This window comes from Bos mutus, chromosome 9 (assembly GCF_027580195.1).
Source record: "Bos mutus isolate GX-2022 chromosome 9, NWIPB_WYAK_1.1, whole genome shotgun sequence".
Lineage (NCBI taxonomy): Eukaryota > Metazoa > Chordata > Mammalia > Artiodactyla > Bovidae > Bos > Bos mutus.
Genome location: NC_091625.1, coordinates 38,764,665 through 38,789,286, shown reverse-complemented (window position 1 = coordinate 38,789,286; position 24,622 = coordinate 38,764,665). Strand labels below are relative to the sequence as shown.

The following is a 24,622-nucleotide window of genomic DNA, read 5'->3' as shown; positions in this document are numbered from 1 at the left end:
TCATTAAGGTTAAATGAGGTCATAAAGGTAAGGCCCTAGTCCAGTGGAACTGGTGTCCTTATAAGAGGAAGACACATGAAGGATGTGTGTGCATAGAGAAGAAGATGGCCATCTGCAGGCCTTGTGAAAAAGAAGAGAAGGCTCACCAGGGAAAAAACTCTCTGAGCACCTGTGATGAGAAAGACAAGGCTGGACAAGGAGGTGAATTTTCCAGTCTGAGGGACAAGGAGGAAGTGGCATTTAAGATGAGCCTTGCATAGATGCAAAACTATTATTACATTTAGAATGGATACACTACAAGGTTCCACTGTATAACACAAGGAACTATTCTCAGTCTCCTGGGATAAATCATAATGGAAAGGAATATTAAAAAAAGAATATACATATGTGTATAACTGAGTTACTCTGCTGTACAGCAGAGATGGCACAACATTCAGTTAATCAACTATACTTCAATTAAAAAAAAAAAAAGATGAGCTTTGCAGCAGATTGGATTTAGATTTAAGAGGTGGGCAGAGGGCACTCCAAGAAGAGAGTGAGTGCCTGAGACCCACTGAGGGCACAGAGATGGTTTGGTTTTGCTATGAGATGAAGAGATGTGGTAGAAAGGTGAGACAGGGAGATGGTAAAAGGCCATGAACGCCAGGCTAGTGTTAAAGTCTTTATCAGACGGTAAGGTGAGTCCTGAAAAGTTGTTAAACAAGAAAATGATCAAACTGATATGCAGGTTCACAAGGGGAAGTAAAGAGACCTGACAGAGAGTAAGCATGTATTAGCGCCAGGCATCGCGTTAGCATCATGCTTCTTATCTGCTTTCATCTTTAACTGCCATTTCAGAAATGAGAAAGTGGGGTTCTCAGAGGTGGAGTGACTTGCCCAAGACTCTACAGCTGGTCAGCAGTGGAGTGATTAGATTTAATCACAAGCCAAGGAGATTTTAAACCCCATCCTGCCATTTTAAACCCCAGGCCCAGCTTCCATGGCATCATCTACTTTCTTTCCAACCAGAATGGTTATTTAATGGAACAGGGGTGGAGTGCACATTGCTTTTAGGCTTGGGAAGCAGGCAGACTAACAGCAAAAAAATTCCAACACACACGGCACCTCTAGAAATACTGCCTTCTGACCAAAGAAGTATGTGAGAGGAATCTTCTCCTTCCATATTATACCAGGGTAAAAGGTCAGGTCACAGGTTTCCCTATTATGCTCTGCAGCATCAAAGTAATCAGTGGTGGTAACTGGGACATAAGCTGCAAAAGGGACTTTCTAGGTGGCGCTAGTGGTAAAGAACCCATCTGCCAATGCAGAAGACATAAAAGATGAGGGTTCAATCCCTGGGTAGGGAAGATCCCCTGGAGAAGGGCATGGCAACCCACTCCAGTATTCTTGCCTGGAGAATCCCACGGACAGAGGAGCCTGACCATAGGGTTGCAAAAGAGTTGGACATGACTGAAGCGGCTTCACACATGCACATAAGCTGCAAAAATGTGCAGGGAGAACAGTTGCTCTGGGTAAGTAGGCGCCTCAGCACTGGCTGTATATTTTTCAATGCAGTGTCAACAGCTACTCTCAAATACTTTCTGCCCCCCAAATCCTGAAAAAGTATTCAATATCTAGGAAAATACAATACTGTTTTCTCTGTTTACACTAATAAAAGACTCAGTAAGGAATGCCATGATCAATCGGCTTTTGGCCCAGTTGCTCTTCCAAAACCTCAGATACATTTACAAATGAGAGAGAGTAAAAATTAGGTTAGAAAGAAGAGTGAATGTTCCCAAAATATAAAAAATCAAATCACACCATGACATGTACCAGCAGGAACTACTCACATATTCTTAATGTGCTCTCCTTTAAGAGCAATTTTTTTTTTCAGTCTTTTAGAAATAATACTTGGAGAAGTAACTTGGGTGCTGTTTTGAAAATTATATACTGGCATTATTATCCTCCCTAGGATACTACTGTGTCTTAACAGTTTGTCAGAGGAAAGGCTAAACTTGGAAGTATCAATTCAACTCAGCACACCCACTGTGCCTACTATGTGTCAGCCATGTGACTTGGGCTGGGACAACACAGATCAGGATAAACAAACTGAATCACATCAAAGGCTGCTGAATCACCTTAAAAGACAAATGATGTCATAAAGACCTTGTTTTACTTTAGAGCCAAATTTTGAGAGCCATTCCTTTGCAAAACAGGCACAATATTCTTTACTTCTTTACTCAAGCCTCAGGACTCATGTTCTCTGGCCTCTCTGTGAATCCTTCCCACACTGTCTACCAACTTCCATCTTCAAGAAGACAATGGGTAGGACTGGGAATGTGTGTATATGTTTGTTGGGGGTCTCCTTCTCTCTTTTTGCTCTACAGATACATTCATTACACTTTACTCTGCGTCGTAATTGTTGGATATTCAGTTCAGTCGCTCAGTCGTGTCCGATTCTTTGCAACCCCATGGACTGCAGCATGCCAGGCTTCCCTGTCCATTACCAACTCCTGCAGCTTGCTTAAACTCATGTCCATCAAGTTGGTGATGCCAGATATTGGATATTGATCTCATCCATAACACAAAATGCTTCAGGACATGTGCTGTGTCTCTGTTTCCCCAGGGCAGGAACAACACTTGGCACTGACCTTTAAATGTTGACTGAGTGGATGAAATGACTGTTTCAACTGTGAGCTTTATCTTCAGACCCCAGAGCATGTGACAGTCAAAATATTCTCCATGGTGAGATTCAAAAATTTCAATGTATGCATGTATTTTAGGATAGTAAGTTTGGCCACCTGATGTGAAGAGCCGACTCATTGGAAAAGACCCTAATGCCGGGAAAGACTGAGGGCAGGAGGAGAAAGGGGTGACAGAGGATAAGATAGTTGGATGGCATCATCAACTCAATGGACATGAATTTGAACAAGCTCTGGGAGATAGTGAAGAACAGGGAAGCCTGGTGTGCTGCAGTCCATCGGCTTGCAAAGAGTCAGACAGGACTGAGCGACTGAACAACAACAAAGTTCAATGAGGTATACTTTTCATAGAGTAAATTTCTCCCTTAATTTTCACAACAAATGCAGCTGAGGAAGAGCAGATGGTCCTTGTACACTTGCCTGGGTCATGTCCTCAGGGGCTCTGACAGCAAGGCCTGGACACCAGGATTTCTAACAGCTTCTCAGGTGGTTCTGATAAAAACCCCAGGTCAAGAAACCCTTCCGTAGATGATGGTCTGCCATTGCAATCTACATTTCCTTTCTTTTTCTCATATCCAGGCCCATCCATCACTCTCAGTCTACTATTAATATTGAAGATGAAACGAAAACATTTCTACTCAGCACCATACTTGGAAGCAAAATCTAGGTACTCAGCTTCTTGGCTAGGGTCAACTATAATTTCTGGTTATTTAGCAGAAATGTAGCTACTAAATGACATTCTGAAATGAACATGAGCTATCCACTCAAACACATAGAAATACTTTCAAATCAGAGGGAATAAGAGGACTGTGATTTGGGAGTCAAAGTGAGCATCACTACAGGAGAGTAGTCGAATGAGAAGAAACAGCCCTTGCAACTTATTGTTCTGATTCTAAATGCAACCTTACACCTAAAGTGTTTTAAATGACAGATTTCAGGGGGTCTGTGAATAAGAAAAATGGACACCAGGCCAAAATCTAAAGAAGACAGCATGCAGGAGATCAGGGGAAATGCACTTATCTGGTTTTATGGGGCCATTCTTCAATTAGTGGACAAGGCCACAGGAAAACATATTATTTTCTCTATTCTTAACTGAGAATTTTGGAAGATGTGGAGGGCTGGCTTCTAATTAAGAACAGGGGACAATCATTTTCCTGGGGAAAAAAAGGGAAAATGTTAGTTTCTCAGTCGTGTCCAACTCTGTGAGACCCCGTGGACTACAGCCTGCTAGGCAACTCTGTCCATGGAATTCTCCAGGCAAGAAATACTGGAGTGGATAGCCATTCCCTTCTCCAGTGGATCTTCCTGACCCAGGGATCAAACCTGGATCTCCTGCGTTATGATTTAAATTTTTACAAATCAGGATTTCTATTTGGGGGAAGTCCATCACAACAAACTCCAGGAGCCTGTCACCATTCTTCTGACATTTCTGTTTCTGGGATGTATTACAGGCTAATACTTCAAGTAATGGGGTCAATGGCCAGAGACTTGACATTGAGTGGAAATGGAATCTGATTTTTACTGATGTTTCACCACAAATAATGCTCTCAGTGTCTTTGTAAATAATGCTCAAAATGGGACTGACATATTGGGGAAATATTTGATTAGTTCAAAAAGAAAATAAGCCATCATGAATTAACATAGGTATCTCACTATAAAAACAGATAAAAAATGTGTAATGCTTTTTTGGTCTGCTGAGGTTGTGAGGAGCCTACTAGGTAGCAAGTATTTTAAGAATCATTCATTGATTAGAATGGGTCTTTAAGAAAGGATGCATTGAAAAAAATCTCCCTGGCTTTGCAAAATTCCACTGAGGTATTCCTAAAAAAAAGGAAATCATGGAAACTGCTGTGGAGAAATTTGGAAGAATGCTTCACAGGCTAATTATCACAGGCTATCATTTACAAGGCAGAGTGTGCTGGTCTCACCAGCCGCCAGGACTGGTGGAAAACTGCTGAGCTTGTGGGTATGGCCAACCCAAGCATCCCCTGTAATTAGAGTTAGCTGGGGAAAAAGTGACACAAAGAGGACAGAAATATGTGGCCTCAGATTAGGGGGAGAAGAAAAAAGCTGCTGAAGTTTTTCTTAAGAGACTTAAAGGATCTAGCTAGGTATGACCTTGGGCCACCACACTGCCATGCTGCCCTATACTGGGAGCCACTAGCCATGCGGGATACTTGAAATATGGCTAAATTGAGATGTACTGTTTAAAGTGTAAAGTACACACTGACATGTCAAAGACTTGCTACAAGAATTCCAGTTATTTTGAACATTGATTACATGGTGATATGTTAATATTTCAGATATCTATTAGGTTAAAGTACACTATCAAAATTAATTCCACCTGTTTCTTACTTTCTTTCAACATGGCTACTGGAAAATTATAATTACACATGCTCCTTGTCTTCTATTTCTGTGTCTGAACAACACCGACTTGGACTTTCATTTCTTCACCTGTTAAACATTATTGGCGGTGGTAAGCTGGGTTATGGAGGGTTTGGATGGAAATAAACATGGCTGACAATAAGATGACACATGGGGTGAAGCATTACTTGACTGAAATTTTTAGCTTTAGGAAACCTGAGTCACAATCACAAAAGACCCAGGCTAATTTGGTTTGACCTGGACAGGACTCAACCTCTCTGTGCCTCAGGTTACTAATCTGGTAAAATGAGAGGGAAGAAATAAGCTCCTGCATGAGGAAGTAAGACCAGAGAAGGTCTTTACCTGCAATCATTCCCCTTCGCTCCCGACTCAGGAGTCATTCTGCTAGGAACAATTAGAATTAACCTAAGAGGTCTTTATCCTCAGCAGCACTACAACAACCGAGGCCCATCCTGAGAAGTGCTGCTGTTTGTCTGTCAGTTCTGCTTCAGTTCTTCTCATAGGAACAAGTGTGCAGGTTGTTTTGACTCCTTAACACAGTTAAATAAACACGAGAACAAGGAGTACATGATGGGTGAAACAGACAGACTTCATTGCCCTGCAAGGACTCAGAGAACATTTTGGAAAAAAAAAAAAATTCTACAGATGATATTCAGAGGGAAGTGTATGTGCTTTCCTTCAAAGCTACAAATGAAACATCTATGATTGTGCTATTAACCTGCTAGTTAAGAAATCCCATTTTTGTTCAGGGTGTCTGTGTTTATGTCTGAGGAGTTGCTGGCTTGCTGTGTGTATACACGTGGAGAACTGATCCCCAGAAACTGAACAGCCCGATCTCCCCTGTCCTGGTCCAGGGAAGCCAGCCAGCGGTCCTGCCTATTAGGGGGCACCTGTCCCTTCCCCAATCCCCACCCCATATCTGTTCTAGCTCTCTGAAACCATCTGTGTGAAAGTGCAGTTCAATAATGAACTGTGTTGATTCAGTAAAAAAGAAAATCCTATAAAATGAAGGTTTTATAATGTATCAATTAAAGAAAACTTCCCTGAAGACTGATTTTCCCTCTTCAAAAATCAAACACTCCCCCCAATCAAAAAAGCATCCCATCTCAAGAACAGTAATACCCACTTTAAAAAGGGTGTTAAAAACAGACAAACCATGAATTCCATTTCTAAGCAAAGCCAAGCTGAGTCAAGACAGTTTCAGCCAGCAGCCGTGCTGGTGGGGAAAACTGACGACTTGGCTGAAAAAGTATCAGAATATATAAATTAGTTGCCAATATTAAAAAGTTGGAATGGTTAACACACAGATGGAGATCTCTGGTGGTACTGAGCCACATCTGTCAGAAACCCAGTGGCACCTGGCCCTTTTAGGGTGGCATGCGTTTCTCCTGCACCTCCCTCACTGACCTTCCCTGTTCACGGACCCACCAGTCAGGCAGGCATTCATCTAAGGCAAGAACTGCAGGGTGGGAGACACAGCCAGGGTTGGGGGTTGGAGGGAACACGAATGAGTGGGAAACTCTGACAAATCTGCTTGATCTTGGCTCCACTGCAGGAGCTGGGTGACCCTGAGCAAGTCACTTTGCTTGCTAGTCTGAGCTGTTGTGAGGGGAAAAAAGTGAAAGGAGTTCTATAGGTAAGGAGTCTGTGTGGTCCTGGTGTGCAGTAAATGCTCTGCTCAAGTTACTCCCTATTCTGAAGGTGAGAAAGGAAAATGTTTAGCATAATCTATTATCACAGCAAAATCGAGCTGACTACCAAGGAAGTGGCTTAAAAGTCATCGCTGAAAAATATGAAGGCCCAGATCATTCACTATAAATAACTGAGGAAGTGAAAGCAAAGGATAAAAATTATCAGACACTATCCCAGTGTGATAATTGATGCAAGCTAGGATTATTCATTGATACTCAAATCTCTGGATGAAAGGTAGGTGGGGGACAGGATGCTGACAAAGGACCCAGGTACCAGCCCACAGATGCCTTACTGACTCTAAGTGCTTCTGGACGTTGGTGAGGTCTGGTTACCACCTGATCTATGAGATCAGACTGAGCACTGTGGATGATGGACAGGATGACATCATCTGCCTCCTGATGTGATGTAACATCAAGGATGGAATACCGCCTATGAAGAATTCTTGCCAAAAGAGGTTTCACCTGCCTCTAATATCAAGCCTCTAGACCTAACAATTTTCAGGAAGTGAGGAGCAAGTTAAATAACCCTGTGAAGAAGGCAGGAGGTTCTATACCACAGGCAGCCGAGGACAATTGGGAAAGTTTGAATATGGACTGAGTATTAGATAATATTATGGAATTATTGTTTTATTTCTTATTAGCTAATAGCATTGTGGCTATATAGAAGAAAGTCCTTATATTTAGGAGATACATGGTGAACTATTTAGAGGCAAAGGGTCAAGATGTTTGCAACTTTCAAATGGTTTTGCAAAATTTATATAACGTATACTACATATAATATATATCATATATTACATATAATTATATATATTACATATGTTACATACAATTATATATATTACATGTGTTACATATAATTATATATATTACATGTGTTACATACAATTATATATATTACATATATTGGGATACAAAAGGTAAATATGGCAAATGTAGACTAACATGTGAATCTAAATAAAGGATATACAGGTATTTATCATTCTCCCAAGCCAGTAGGTTTGAAAATTTTCAAAATAAAAAATTGAGATAGAATCTGGAAGAGAGAGAAGGAGGGGAAAGCCAGGAAAAAAGAAAAAAAAAGATCAGATACTATCACTTCCTCCTCTTTACATAACCCCTTCAACGTTTATATTCAAGTCAGCTTCACTGTGTGCCTTTTCATTCGACATGGCTTTATTTTTACCACGTTAATCAACTTTCATGTGTGCTCATTCAAACTGATGTAGCCACTGTCTTGGCTTCTTTGTTGGTCGACATCAAAACCAAACTTTAAACAAAGCTCCAACAGGCTGTAGAAGTGCAGCAGGTAGATAGGAAGCCTAAGCTATCATATCAAAAACTCCTAACACTGAAACCTAATTGCCCCTGTGGATGGTCTGTAAGCCAGTAAGACTAGATCAAAGGCTTTGGGTGGAGCATCCTCTTTGGTCTCTTCCTAAGAGAATACACACATACTCTCTCTCCACCTGCGCTGGGCATAGACAGAGGAATGTTAGGCACAGGGTGCTGCTTGGCTGGGCCACTGAGGTCCCAGAGAAGCCGCTTCCCTGCAGAATGCTGCAGTGGAGGTCTGGCGCTATAGCAGCAATGGCACAGTCCAAGGAACAGCTACTCTGAGTTCAATTTCACTGCAGTGCACACTCCCAAAGAAGTGGGAATGAATTCTGTGATGCCTCTAACGTGGAGAGGGACATAGAGACCTTGGATTGAGAGAGAGTGGGTATGAGCCCCACTCTGCTGTATAGCAGCCACTCAACCTCAGAGCAGTGCTACTCAGCAGGGCTGCAGTGTATGCTGCATTGGAGACAATTCTTCACTGGGCAGGCTGTCCCAGACACGGCAGGACACGTACCACCCCTGCCTCTCCACATGCCAGTAGTTAATTTCTCTTTGAGAGCAGGACAACAAACAGGTCTGCACTCCCAAACGCCCCTGCCTGAGACTAAGGCTATAGTCTCTGAGCAAAAGATTTTATCTGGCACCTGCTCCACCACCTAAGAAGTGGTTTGGGAGAAGCAAATGCGTGGCAGCTTCTTATGAACCTAAGTGGGTTATACAAATGGTATCATCACGTGCATTCAACATGTGGGCAGCCTGCCAATTAGGGGCAGGGCTTGGGGGGTGGCTGGGTCCCATCACCTGGATCCTAGGTGAGATGTATGACACAATGTCCGCTCTCCAGTCATGTTCTAGAATACTTGTCAGCTACTTATTCTGAAAATGTTTTCCCTCCATAAGTGGGACATTCTGGTATACAAGTGTTGCTGGAGGTAACAACCACACAACAGTGTGAATTTTAGAGTGGATTCTAAGTACATGAGCTACTGGGGCAGACAAGCAGGAGGGCAGCCTCAATGCAGCTTCAGTGAGGCTGGTTTAGGACGGCGCCAAAACTGACCTGGAGACAGAAGAACACTTCTCTTAGACAGCAAGGGATAACTGATCGTGGGAATTCAAAGATCAAGAGTACAAGGTTGATGCAGCTGCTCAACCTTGGTGCACCTGCTCTCATGCACACCAGAGCAGGGCCAGCATGCACAGGGCTGGCTTTCAACAGGTCATACCACTCTGTTCCAAAGCTTCCAACGATGCTTACAAAAGGGCATCTGAGAGGCTGGGCAGGGCTGCTGCATGCAAATCTGTACGCCCTGATAAAGGGAAGAATGGAGCTGCGGTTCACATAGGTTAGTGTGTGGGAGCCACCTGAAGAGCTAGGCAGGAAGACAATGCCCCACCCTCCCCATCCCCCCTCCCAACACACACACACACACACACACACACACACACACAGTATTCACCTGAGGCAGGGCTGAAAAAAGGCAAGAATCTCAAAGAACAAAAGTAAAACCAGATAACTCACTCCAGATCATTAGCCAAAGAACACTGAAATGGCTCACAAGAATTACCCGTGGGTTGGAAAAGGGGTACTGGAAACAAGTAGTTGTAAGTGTGTAGTTCTGCTACTAGACACATACAGTAAAATATTTCCCCCCAATGTGTCATTTTTATAGTCTCCCGTGATTCTGCTTACTATTACTTTTGGGGCATTCCTCCAAATTCTGTTTGTCTTAAAAACAGCAGACTGATAATGTAACGCCCCTAAATCTCTGGACTTGGCCATCTAAATGAGATCTTTCATCCTTTTCTTCTCCAGCTTCCCAGAATGCATTTTCATAGCATTCTTGCAAGAGGAAAGATTATCAGGAAAAGAAAAATGAAGGGGAGTAAAGTCGAAGGAAAGTACCAAATACCAAAGCTTTGGGTAAGAAAATATTTAGGCAACAAGCACACAACCACACCCTTTCTGGGAAGATATTACTGGCCTTGAAGTTGGGTTAGTGGATCCCAAAATACACCTCACAAAAAGCACAGTTACCCTCCCAAAATAGGCCTTATAATTAAAGTCTTTTCAAGTGGATTGTCCTATATCACAACTTGACATATGTTGCTTTAATCTCCCTGCTTCGGCAAATGTAGCCATATCGGGCTACACAAGCTCACAACGACTCCCAGTTAAACCAGATTGTACTGTCACTAGGAAATTGATGCAAATAAACAGCCCTGAGTACCAAAATACCCAATCTCAATCATCTGTAATGAGATCTCTCTCCTCCCTAAGCACATTCTCATCACACCAGAATCACACCCTTGATTCAAAAGGATGGGCTAACCCAGATTGAAATACTGCCTCATCTCAGAGGTCATCTGAAGACAAACACATCTGAAGAAGCCAGGCTGAAATTTAAAACATGAGCCAATCTCTTTTGTGTGAATGCCGGAACCAAGTTGTGTGAGTCTCGTTTTCAGCTTTAGCTGACAGTCCTCAGTATATGTCTTCAGACACCCATCTGTCTGAATTCATTTAGATCATTTCTGGCTTGGAGTCTGTGGTGATGTAGCCTCTTAGGAGCACTTTCAGATTTGTGATTTTTTGAACAAACTTCTTTATGTTTTCTAGTTATATATTTACATTTAATTAAATGTCAAAACATTAAAAAATTTAAACCTTCAAAATAATGAGTACCTTAGACATTGATTTTTAAAAAAATATTATTATTTCCATATTGGTTTCACAGCCTCAGAACTACTAACATCTTGGGCAGGATTGTGTGTGTGTGTGTGTGTGTATGGAGGGGGCGTGTCCTGTGCATTTTAGGGTCTTTAGCAGTATCTCTGGCTTCCATCCATTAGACGCCAATAGTACATACCCACCCTCCACCATTGTGGCAACAAAAAATGTCTTCACACATTGCTAAATGTCCTCTGCAAGGACAAAAACAACCCTGGTTGAGAACTACTGCTCTCTATTTATCTATTTATACATCTTCCCCTGGCATTGCCAGGGGAAAAAAAAAGTCTGGATTTTTCAAGGCACCTATAAGTTTAATTTTCAGAATTTCTAACTTGCTATGACTCCTGGTGAAGAAGTGGGACCTGAAATACAGTACTGCCCAGAAAGACTTATAAACAGCACTGCTGCTATCTCAAACCAGGGGCAGGACCTGGCTTCATTTCAGTCAAGACACTGATGAGGCTGGCTTTGCTGCCACCTGATCTCTTGGATGGACCACTAGCCTCCCTACTTTTAGGAGCTCCATTCTTAGAAGACTACTGGTAAGAAATCCAGTTACCAAGCCCTTAGTAAGGAAGGGGATAAGGCTTGCTGTGTATTAACACCATCTACAGAAGTGGGGACTCACTGTATCCCTTCTGGGGTCCAGATCCCCTCAGAGGCTGCGTTTTTAGCCCCAGACCACTCGTAGGGAGCAAATCAGGAGAGGCACCGGGCAGGGTGAGAAAGGAAAATCACATCAGGAGATGAAGAGTCAAAGAACAAAGACAGTTTAAACTCAGCCCAGAGAAGAAGAATGAGGAAGGAGAGCATCTTCAAATATCCAGTGGGTGGTGTGTGGGAAAGTAAGTGAGCTTGTCTCCATCTGCTTAGAGAGTGACTCAGGGGCCTTGATGATTTAATAAATACTCAGCACAGGCCTTCTGCAGGCCAGGTACTGTCCAGACACTGAAAAGAAGAAGGAAGAAGACCAAGTCCTGTTCCCTCGAGCACATACTGTAGATCAATAGAGGGTCTAGATAGCTTTTCTTCCCTCCCTCCTCCTCTCCTTCCCTTTTTCTTTCTTTGTAATAATTTGAGCTAATGTCCAGGTATTTGTCTAGTTGCTCGTTCTTTTCCCCATTAAAAAAATTAAGGTTTAATTAACTATAGCAAAATTCACCCTTTTTGTTGTATAGCCATGTGAGTTTTCACAAAAGCCTACAGTTGTATAAATACCAGTACAGTCAAAGCTAGCACAATTTTCTCACCCCTTTAAATTTCCCTGTGCCCTGAATTGCTTTTTAATTGGAGAAAGCTCCTCTGTGCAATAGTAAATCCCACCTCTGAAAGAAGGTGAAATACCCTCTGTCAAGAATTCTGGAGAAGAGTTTTATTTTTTTGTTAACGGAAGACTGGACCAGACAACTCCTGAGGCCATGTCCATCTCTTTGAGGCCCTGAAACTGGAGGGTTGTCGTCTCTGGACACCAAATCTTAACCCTGAGCTCATCTCAGTGACATTCTTGATTCTTCCCAACTTCCGGTAAAGGGTCCCACCCGAAAGCCAAATTCTTTGAGTTAAAGCTCAAATATTTCTGCCCTTCATGATGATGTTTGGCAGAAACCAACAAAATTCTGTAATTATCCTTCAATTAATAGATAAATAGATGAAATGTGAATAAATATGGACTTTAGTTAAAAAAAATTCTGTCCAGTAACTGAATCTCTGTGAAGCCTGAATAATAAGCATAGACAAAAAAAATCCAAAGAAAGGTTTGGAAATGAGAGCCTCAACATGGTAACTGAGACCTAAACCAAGGGCACCATCGCCTTCTGACCTGTTCTTTCTCTTCTCATCATTTTGATTCAAAATAACATTAGCTCTCAAACTGAACAAAGCTAAAACAATGTGACCACACCTGGCTGCAAAGGTGGCAGCAAGGGGAGTTAAATTAACTAAGCTGGTTTAAGAACAGGTTGACAGGGTGAGAGAAGAAGGCAAATGTCTTGAGGCTTCCCCCTGCTTGCTATGCGGTGGACGCTGGAGAAGGGACTGTGGTGACCAGCTGTGATGTCCCTAGTGATAGCAGACAGGGGGTGACTAGCCCCTCTTCAACGTCTCTTCTTCTGGAAGACACGCACACCTTTTGCTGGCTTGACCTCAATGGCAAATGTCCAGTTTCCAAACAAGGGTGTTCTGTTATCCAGAATAACTGCTTTTCACAGACATAGATAATAGACTTGTGGTTGCCAAGCGGGAGGGAGGGATCGGGAGATTGGATTAGTAGATTCGAATTATTATGTATAGGATAGATAAACAACAAGGTCCTATTGTATAGCATAAGGAACTAAATTCAATATCCTGTGATAAACCATAATGGAAAAGAGTATGAAAAGAATGTGTGTATATATAAACATGGATATACATATACATGAATGTGTGTATATATACACATGAAAATATATATGAACGTATATATACATGAAAAAATATATGAATGTATATATATGTGAATATGTATATGAATCGCTTTGCTGTATGGCAGAAATTAACACAACACTGTAAATTAATTACATTTCAATAAAATAAGTTAAAAAAAAACTGCTTTATTGAGCATCCCTGCACTACTTAGTTTGCTTTATTCTCACAACAATCCTAGGAGGTAGGTAATATTATATGCCTTATTTTACAGATGAGGAGACTGAGGCTCAGGGAGGTTATATAACAAATGCTAAGTGTAGAACTTGGGTTTTGACCCATGTCTGCTGTCCTTTTGACTACTGCTAGCAAGGTCTTCTGGGTGACTGCTGAATTTAATGTTCCTGGTCTCAGACCACTGCTCTGCTGGTCCCAGGCTGGGATGAGGCATGCTGGATTCTTAATTCCCTTTCACGTCCCATTCCCCAAGCAGCTAACTGCTTGTTTCTCTTTCATTTCAACAAATAGACTGGAAGGATCTCTCTGCTCTGGAAACCTAGAAACATTTTTTTTCCCCACTTCTTTTGGTTTGCAAGTTAATTACTCACATATTCCATGGGTGGCTTAGAACATAAGCTAAATGGTCCAGGGTATTCTTCATCCCACATCTGGAAGGTTTCCTAAAATCTAGACTTATTATATCTTAGAAAACCCCATACTTTTTAATAACACCAGCAATGACAAGAAAAAATGTCGTACTGTCAGAAAATACCAATTGAGTGTTACATTTAATTATAAAATCCATTTTGTCAAGTGCAGAGCAGATTTAAACGATGCAGAGACAAAGCCCTGGCTTCCCTTTATGAGCACCACATACTTCACAAGGTATCAGAGATAAAGGCAGTGACACTTACCAAAATTTCCCCCAACGATCACAAACTTTATATATACCACATGTCTTCTAATACAGCTGCTGGACTGGTCCTGAAAAATACCACAACGAAATGAAAAATGCATCATTAGGCAGAAGTAATTAAGCATATATTGTGTTTCCCTTCTGGAAACCATGTCTTCCCTATTCTGGGCACCCATCCATGGACCAAACTCTCGTTGCCATGCCTCACAGTGCACACAGTAGGACGACATTCAGTCAACATCGTTTGAACCAATTGATGAATCATAGTGCCACCTTGCCTGTAGCACACAGGATCAGCTAATATTATTTCGTCTCTAACTGGCAGTCCTTGAGGTTCTAAATATGTGGACGGGACACTGAAACGTTGTATATTTAGCTGGTAAATTACTGAAGTTACACAACAAAATGTTCCCCTCTTTTATTTCTCCTTAAAAAGTGAATGCTGGGTCAGTGGAGCTGACCATCTTCCTGTTCAGTCATCATGCCTATCCATGGGGCACTGGTGTGATGTGAGCACAGTTCCTGCCTTGCTGGAGCTCGGAGCCCAGCAGCTTTCCCCAGCTGGTCCAGAGGAGCCGAGAACCTCTGAAGGTGTCAGGGTCGGTAATTCCCTGGGTACAGGCACTTTGGTGACCTGTGTAGGTGAGGACAGTTAGTAAGAGTTGCTCTGCCCTCCCACAGGTCTCACAGATGTGAAGCTGTGGTTTCAGAGTGGGCGGGTCAAGCAGATGGAGCAGGAAAACTCCATCTCCCTCACAGAGTGTTGTCTGCATGTGATTCTGGAGATGGCAGTCCCTCTGGGTACCACCCAGGTGGGTTTACTCAACACCTGGCTGCATATTCCAATCTGGGCCCCCCTGAGTCTGTGATCAGGAGGAACGCTGGTCCTTCAGTCTTAACAGCCTTTTCCCCCAAATTACAGCACTTCAGGACTCCTGTGTGTCTTTTGTCAATAAACCTACCCCCCCAGCCCACACAAGAAAACAAAATAGTTCTTCCTTTTCAATGTAGACAGCATAATGATTTTCTCCACTGAACATCATGTATAAGGGCACTGTGACCATTTGCACTGGCAGAAATTCACCACTGACAGACAGCATCTTCCACGCCCCAACGTCATGTCAAGTGACTCATAGGATGAGTGGGGGTGTACCCTCCCTCCCCAGTAACTAAGACAACAATCAGACAGCAACTCAAAGAACGATGGCTAGACTTGGCATACTCTTTTATACTTAAGGATATGTAAATCCACTTCATTTGAACTCGTTCCCTTTGAGTCACATTAGGTATATGGCATTAAATAAAAATAGCTGAATGAGAATCAAGAAAGTAGCATGACTTTAATTTTTTGTTTCAAAAATGGCAATGTATACAACCTCAAGAATAAACAAATAATAATGTGTTTGTTGGTGCTCCCACACCACAACTAGTACTGCAAGTGCTTTTTGTTTTTACTGCTGTATCATAGACCTCCTGTGGCTCCTGCTTTAAAGGTAATATGCTTGTTATGCACTGGATACAAGTATCTCTGATACAGTTTTTATTTGCATGGGGCCATTCCCTCTTCCTTCTTCCTAACAGATCCCCCATGTTTCTCCAGCCACAGTCCTTGTGGGCAGGTGACAGCACTACCAGCTGGGGTGGGGTGGGGACCTGCATGGTCTAAGGCTTTGCAGTGTGCCCAGCAGCAATGTCAGCATCACCTGGGAGCTTCTGAGAAATGTCAGCTCTGAAGTCTTGCCTCTAACCTACTGAACCGGAAGCCGTTTTACAAGATCCCAAGTGACCTGTGAGCATGCTACAGTTTGAGATTCACTGATCTAAGGGAAACTCATTCCTGTTGCCAGTGACTGGTTCAAGACTGGGCATGTGATCCTATCCAGGCCAACAACAGATGCAGAATGTTTTCCTGGGAGCTTCTCATTCTTCTGGGACAAAGTCCCTCCTGAATGCTGTGTGGGATGTGATGTCTGGGACTTCTGCAGCTATCTTGCTCCAACAAGATAAAGTTGGCCCACAGAGGATGCAAAGACAGAAGAAACTCAGGAAAGTAGAGTTGGGGGTGTTTGCATTCAGTCAACCCTAAAGTCTGCAGAGCTACTGGACTTTCAATAAATTTCATATTGCACTGCTGCTAAGTCACTTCAGTCGTGTCCGACTCTGCGCGACCCCAGAGACGGCAGCCCACCAGGCTTCCCCGTCCCTGGGATTCTCCAGGCAAGAACACTGGAGTGGGTTGCCATTTCCTTCTCCAATGCATGAAAGTGAAAAGTGAAAGTGAAGTCGCTCAGTCGTTCCGGACTCTTAGCAACCCTATGGACTGCAGCCTACCAGGCTCCTCTGTCCATGGATTTTCCAGGCAAGAGTATTGGAGTGGGGTGCCATTGCCTTCCTCCTTAAATTGGATAGTCAATTATCTGCAGCTGGAAAGCATCCTGACTGATCATTCCCCAGGAAGTATTATAAAAAGAATAGAATGCCGAGGCACCATGCTGAGCCACACAGTGAAGGGCCCCAGACAAGTCAGTGCATCGAGAGACACGAGGAACTGTTCAGAGGCCTCTCTTGTTCAGGGACTGACCCAGTAGTATTTCTGGTTCTGTCAACCATTATTCGCTCTGCACATTTCCAAAAGCTTTCCCAATCAGCCAGTCTGAATGACCAACCAGAGGAAGTGCTGAATGCTTTCCAAATTCTTTTAACCAGAGTGGTCAACAGTTGCCTTCTGCAGAAGTCACATGGATGTCATTTCCTGCGAAGACAATGGGAAACTAATTGCTCAGCCCCAGACTCTCATAGAGCAAACAACCTGTGATATGTAATTACTGAAGGGTAAATAAGGAAAAGCTTGAGGCTCTCAGAATCTGCTCTGGATGCAGGCCAATAACTTGGAGAGAGAGAGAGAGAATGAATGAATGAATGGGAGAGAGACAGCTGCTCTGGGAAAAGATTTAAAGGGCTAGCAACTTAGGCAGCTGCCCACACTACTTTTACATATCATTGGTACTTATTAGAGACCTTTCTGAGGAAAGCAAATAGATCAGTTATTATATAAACCCAGGGTTTTCCTGGTGGATCAGTTGGTAAAGAGACTGCCTGCAATGCGGGAGACCCAGGTTTCATCCCTGGGTCAGGAAGATTCCTCAGAGAAGGGAATGGCAACCCACTCCACTATTCTTGCCTGGAGAATTCCATGGACAGGGGAGCCTGGTGGGCTACAGTCCATGGGGTCACAAAGAGTCGGACACAACTGAGTGACTAACACTTCACATTATATAATATAAACCTATACATGGCTCTGGTGTCATTTTGCTTCATATATGGGAACGATGTAGTCAAGGAGAACTGAGTGTCTAAACAGACATTTTCTCTTTAGTGTCATAGCTTCGCAGCCACACCAGGATATTTTGGGGGACAAGTTTGTTGTTTTGGCATGACACAGAATGTGTTTTCTATCATGGAGTGAACATTCGTTGGCTTTCCACAGAAGGTTCCGTCATCCCAGGTTTCTCTTTCCCTCTAAACCTTTGTCCTTTCTCTTCTCTAGTACCTCATACACTTCCACAGCTCCAACTAACACCCTTTGTTCTTAGTTTCAAACTACATCTCTCAGTCTGTCACTCCTGTTCCAGTCCCACCACTGCCCTCTATACAGGAAGTACCTTGAAAGCAGAGGCTCTGTATTGGTCACTGATATATGTCCATGCTCAGGGCAACGTCTGGCACTAAGTAGTGCACTTGTTGAGTGAAAGGCCTCACTCAGATCCGTAAGGCGCCCCACAGATGTTCTTGCCATCACCTCCTACCTGGTCTTTCTGCCTCTGGTCTCTCCTTTTCTGAATCTCTTGACAGAAAGGAAAGTTTTGCATTATAGATCACGCACTGATCATGGCAGTCCTAGAATGTCTCAGTTGGGAACGATTTACCAGTCTAGTTCTACACTTTTCAGGTGATAAACTACTCCCAGTGAGGTCAGGAGACTTGCTTAAGGATTTATGAGTGGGTGGCAGAGACAGAAATATAACTCAGGTTGCTGACCCACGGCTCTTGCTAGTCTGTCACTGGGTCAAAACCTTCTGTACAGAAAACAAAAACAAACAAACACAATGAAACACACAAACAAAAAACCAAAAACCTTCCACGGTCTCTCAGCAGAACGGAGTAAGGGCTAGACATACAGGAGGTTCTCAGTATTTGCAGACTGATGGACTAGGTAAGTGAATGGGTGCTTGGCACAGGCCAATGCGAACCCTCTTAAGTGAAAGGTAACCCAGTACAATGAGCAAGGAAGGGCTCTGAACCTTTGGCCCCTGCAGTGCCTCTAAGCCACCCCCTAGGAACCTCAGGGTAGTAACATGGTTAGAAAGACCAAAGACTTACACAGACTCACACTCTTCAGCTTTGTACTCCAAGTCAACCACCATCATTCCAGACCCAACTCGGCCTTATCGCCCATTTCTTTTTTCTCCATCATGCCCAGCCTTACCAAAGCATTTGCTGTTCCCAGCACCTGTCCCTCCTCTAGGCCTTCACCTGCCCTGTTCTTCCCTCCATGCACCCTTACCTCCACCTGCAAGAATGGTGACTCAACCTGCCCCTCCAGCCCAACTGAAACATAAATCTCTCCCTGAAGTTCTTGTCCAATCCACTGGAATTCATCTCACTGTTTACACCTCTACCAGAAGTGAGCCAGATCCTTGAGCCAGGAACTTACTCTATATCTATCTCTGAACCACTGACACCTTGCCTGGCCCACTGCCTCACACAGAGGAGGCACTTCTAGTCATTTTGTTGCTTTCACAGGGCTTGATCCTTTTTTAGTTCACCTCTGTGACCACATTAGCGAGTTCTGGAATGGGGCTCCCAAGTCTTCCTCTAGCTGGTGAGGGATGATGATAAAGCCAGCATGCTTGTAGGGCCCACCCGTTAAGGAGCAGCTGTTTGAGTCTCTGCTGTCTTATTTTCAAAAGCAAAGGAAAAGGGAACAGGGGCTAGAGAGGGTGACTTCCCCTCCCCTCCACAGCTCTCCTGTGGCTACAGCTGTCCTGTGCAGCATGAGGTGCAAGCTGGGCATTTGACAGTGTTCCCTGCAAGTCCAAAGTCAACTGTCTGCAAAACTAAGGAGCTCCAAATGGCAGGATGATGCATTAAACGAGCAAGTGAGCAAACAAAGCCCAATCACAAGGGAGGAGAATGGGAAGCAAAAAACAGAGTTCACTAGGAAACGGGGCCTGCTTCGTGGGGGAGGGAGAGGGGTGCTCCGAGCAGGCGACACTGGCCCATCTGCTCTCCCTGACTGCAGGGGCCCTGGTCCTTCTGGCATTACCACCACAAGTTGGGAAGACTCAAACGAGGCTGTGGTGGCTGTTTGCTTTATTATTTGCTGGAGCGGGAGTAAAGGGTGGAAGAAAAGAGTGAAGGGTAGACAAAGAGATGAGCGTGGAGGGCCCTCAGCCAGCACAAAGGGGTTACCGACCCAAGGATGAGAGGGCAGGAAGGTCAGACTAGAAGGGGCCGCTGCTTCTCTCTCACTAGCTGTTGCCAGGATGAGGGGCACTCAGGCTCTTGGAGCAGCAGAGCACCCCCAAACCAGCAAATGAGCTTATCCTTGCCTCCCAGGAGGCAGCTCTCAGGTACATATTTTAGGGCTCCTGGGCACAAGTGGTTGAGCTGTCATGCAAAGGAGTGGTCCGAGGGCCTGGATGGGGCTCTAGGGCTCCCTGTAACCTCTATCAACCCCAGCAGTAAGAGTAGTAGTGATATAATTCCTTCTCTTCCTTCACATAATAATTTATTATACATCATTAATTTGTAATATATTATTAATAATTATTTATGATAATGATGATTGTTATATTTAAAGCTCTATATTGAAGTTTTATTTGGGAAAGAAATAAATGAAGTGAATGCCGCTGCATTAATTAGTTGACTGTCAGGAGGAATAAGATTCTGCTTCCATAAGACAAAAGAGAATGAAGTATATATAAAAATTATGTCTTCATTTTCTTTTGGGCAATGAGTTTCTATCAGGTGATCACATTCCTTAGGTATCAGGTAAAAATAAAACAGAAACTCTGTTTTGTAGTATACTCAGTGAATGAAGCTCTTTCTAGTGATTTGCAATCCTGAGTCTGAACAAAAACACTGCTTTGCTATGATGCAGCTGGGCAAGTACCCAAGCCCTCTTCCAACCTGATAACCACTCTCAAGACCCTCTAAAACAGACATTCTGCAGTGGCTCCTGGGAAAGCCCTGGATATGCACACAGTATCACCATGTTACCAAGATCAAGGTTAATAATGATGTCTGCAGAGTCCCTGAAATGTAGGCTGGCTAGAATATTAAAATCCCAGAATCCTGGGGCTGAATGGAATGTTAAAGAATATCTAGTCTGGTCAGATCAGATCAGATCAGATCAGTCGCTCAGTCGTGTCTGACTCTTTGCGACCCCATGAATCGCAGCACGCCAGGCCTCCCTGTCCATCACCAACTCCCGGAGTTCACTGAGACTCACGTCCATCGAGTCAGTGATGCCATCCAGCCATCTCATCCTCTGTTGTCCCCTTCTCCTCTTGCCCCCAATCCCTCCCAGCATCAGAGTCTTTTCCAATGAGTCAACTCTTCACATGAGGTGGCCAAAGTACTGGAGTTTCAGCTTTAGCATCATTCCTTCCAAAGTCTGGTAGTCTTTAAGCTATTTTTTTTTTTTTTTTTATAGAACCTTGTGCAATCACATGCAGATGTGCATACACGTGCATTTTCAACACGTATGCTATACTCCAACATAATAGATAAAAGTAAAACAGAACAGCTCTGGTTCAAGGAGGAAAGGACGCAAAACACCACCACCTGGGCCATCCTCCTGTCCCACTCAGCACTTCCGGGGAGTTTGGTGTTCTAAGAACACTGGAAACCCCAGAACTAGACTCCTACCCCATCCAACACCTGCATTGGGTCCTCAACATCTCTTCCAGCCATGGTTCTCCATGTGGCAACATGGCAAAGTCAATGCCTCTAATATTTCTCTACCAAGGACCCATTTTACCTAAATCTGAGGATCCCATGTTTTGAACCACTTCATCTCTTTTAAACCTTGCATTTCTGAAGGACTAACTAATTTATTTGCCAGACCCTTACTTAGGCCCAGTGAGACCTCAACTTAAACCTTAGCCCTGCTAAGCTTGGTAAATGTGGGAAAATTCCTTAATAATGTGAGGCAGTAAACCCAGTAGAAGCTTTTCTTCTCTTCCTCTGCTTTTTACTGCATCAAAACAAATCTTCATCAAAAATATCAAATATCTAGGAATAAGTCCAATAAAAGATGTATAAGAAAAAAATAAATTTATAAAAATAATTAAAAGTAAATTTTAAAATGTGTAAGACCTTAACACTGAAAGCCATTAAAAACATTACTAAAAGAGGAACTCCCCAGGTTGGTAGGTACCCAATATGCTACTGGAGATCAGTGGAGAAATAACTCCAGAAAGAATGAAGGGATGGAGCCAAAGCAAAAACAATACTCAGTTGTGGATGTGACTGGTGATAGAAGCAAGGTCCGATGCTGTAAAGAGCAATATCGCATAGGAACCTGGGATGTTAGGTCCATGAATCAAGGCAAATTGGAAGTGGTCAAACAGGAGATGACAAGTGTGAACATTGACATTCTAGGAATCAGCGAACTAAAATGGACCAGAATGGGTGAATTTAACTCAGATGACCATTATATCTACTACTGTGGGCAGGAATCCCTTAGAAGAAATGGAGTAGCCATCATGGTCAACAAAAGAGTCTGAAATGCAGTACTTGGATGCAATCTCAAAAATGACAGAATGATCTCTGTTCATTTCCAAGGCAAACCATTCAATATCACAGTAATCCAAGTCTATGCCCTAACCAGTAATGCTGAAGAAGCTGAAGTTGAACGGTTCTATGAAGACCTACAAGACCTTTTAGAACTAACACTCCAAAAAGATGTCCTTTTCATTATAGGGGACTGGAATGCAAAAGTAGGAAGTCAAGAAACACCTGGAGTAACAGGCAAATTTGGCCTTGGAATACGGAATGAAGCAGGGCAAAGGCTAATAGAGTTTTGCCAAGAGAACGCACTGGTCATAGCAAACACCCTCTTCCAACAACACAAGAGAAGACTCTACACATGAACATCACCAGATGGTCAACACCGAAATCAGATTGATTATATTCTTTGCAGCCAAAGATGGAAAAGCTCTATACAGTCAGCAAAAACAAGACCGGGAGCTGACTGTGGCTCAGATCATAAACTCCTTATTGCCAAATTCAGACTGAAATTGAAGAAAGTAGGGAAAACCACTAGAACATTCAGGTATGACCTAAATCAAATCCCTTATGATTATGCAGTGGAAGTGAGAAATAGATTTAAGGGACTAGATCTGATAGATAGAGTGCCTGATGAACTATGGAATGAGGTTCGTGACACTGTACAGGAGACAGGGATCAAGACCATCCCTGTGGAAAAGAAATGCAAAAATGCAAAACAGCTGTCTGGGGAAGCCTTACAAATAGCTGTGAAAAGAAGAGAAGTGAAAAGCAAAGGAGAAAAGGAAAGATATAAGCATCTGAATGCAGAGTTCAAAGAATAGCAAGAAGAGATAAGAAAGCCTTCTTCAGTGATCAATGCAAAGAAATAGAGGAAACAACAGAATGGGGAAGACTAGAGATCTCTTCAAGAAAATTAGAGATACCAAGGGACATTTCATGCAAAGATGGGCTCGATAAAGGACAGAAATGGTATGGACCTAACAGAAGCAGAAGATAGTAAGAAGAGATGGCAAGAGTACACAGAAGAACTGTACAAAAAGAGAGCTTCATGACCCAGATAATCAGTCACCTAGAGCCAGACATCCTGGAATGTGAAGTCAAGTGGGCCTTAGAAAGTATCACTATGAACAAAGCTAGTGGAGGTGATGGAATTCCAGTTGAGCTATTTCAAATCCTGAAAGATGATGCTGTGAAAGTGCTGCACTCAATATGCCAGCAAATTTGGAAAACTCAGCAGTGGCCACAGGACTGGAAAAGGTCAGTTTTCATTCCAATCCCAAAGAAAGGCAATGCCAAAGAATGCTCAAACTACTGCACAATTGCACTATCTCACATGCTAGTAAAGTAATGCTCAAAATTCTCCAAGCCAGGCTTCAGCAATATGTGAACCGTGAACTTCCATATGTTCAAGCTGGTTTTAGAAAAGGCAGAGGAACCAGAGATCAAATTGCCAACACCCGCTGGATCATCAAAAAAGCAAGAGAGTTCCAGAAAAACATCTATTTCTGCTTTATTGACTATGCCGAAGCCTTTGACTGTGTGGATCACAATAAACTGTGGAAAATTCTGAAAGAGATGGGAATACCAGACCACCTGACCTGCCTCTTGAGAAACCTATATGCAGGTCAGGAAGCAAGAGTTAGAACTGGACATGGAACAACAGACTGGTCCCAAATAGGAAAAGGAGTATGTCAAGGCTGTATATTGTCACCCTGCTCACTTAACTTCTATGCAGAGTACATTATGAGAAACGCTGGGCTGGAAGAAGCACAAGCTGGAATCAAGATTGCCAGGAGAAATATCAATAACCTCAAATATGCAGATGACAACACCCTTATGGCAGAAAGTGAAGAGGAACTAAAAAGCCTCTTGATGAAAGTAAAAGAGGACAGTGAAAAAGTTGGCTTAAAGCTCAACATTCAGAAAACTAAGTAGATCATGGCATCTGGTTCCATTACTTCATGGAAAATAGATGGGGAAACAGTGTCAGACTTTATTTTTTTGGGCTCCAAAATCACTGCAGATGGTGATTGCAGCCATGAAATTAAAAGACGCTTACTCCTTGGAAGGAAAAGTTATGACTAACGTACATAGCATATTCAAAAGCAGAGACATTACTTTGCCAACAAAGGTCCGTCTAGTCAAGGCTATGGTTTTTCCAGTAGTCATGTATGGATATGAGAGTTGGACTGTGAAGAACGCTGAGCGCCGAAGAATTGATGCTTTTGAACTGTGGTGTTGGAGAAAACTCTTGAGAGTCCCTTGGACTGCAAGGAGATCCAACCAGTCCATTCTAAAGGAGATCAGTCCTGGGTGTTCTTTGGAAGGAATGATGCTAAAGCTGAAACTCCAGTACTTTGGCCACCTCATGTGAAGAGTTGACTCATTGGAAAAGACTCTGATGCTGGGAGGGATTGGGGGCAGGAGGAGAAGGGGACGACAGAGGATGAGATGGCTGGATGGCATCACCAACTTGATGGACATGAGTTTGAGTGAACTCCGGGAGTTGGTGATGGACAGGGAGGCCTGGCATGCTGCGATTCATGGGGTCGCAAAGAGTTGGACATGACTGAGCGACTGAACTGAACTGAGAGACATTAAATACCTAAATAATAAAGGGTTATGCTGTATACATGGATTAAAAGTCTCAATATTTTAAAGATGTCAGTTCTCCTGTAAA

General features: G+C 43.1%; 1 protein-coding gene across 3 annotated transcripts in view; it reads right to left on the bottom strand.

The window, feature by feature from the left end:
* Window positions 1–24,622, bottom strand: part of FYN (FYN proto-oncogene, Src family tyrosine kinase) — a 211,053-nt gene that overhangs the window by 98,205 nt on the left and 88,226 nt on the right. For all 3 annotated transcript variants that reach the window (XM_070376417.1, XM_070376415.1, XM_070376416.1), the window contains one exon: window positions 14,144–14,213. The gene's annotated coding sequence lies outside the window, so the exon portion shown is untranslated. The remainder of the gene's footprint in view (window positions 1–14,143; window positions 14,214–24,622) is intronic.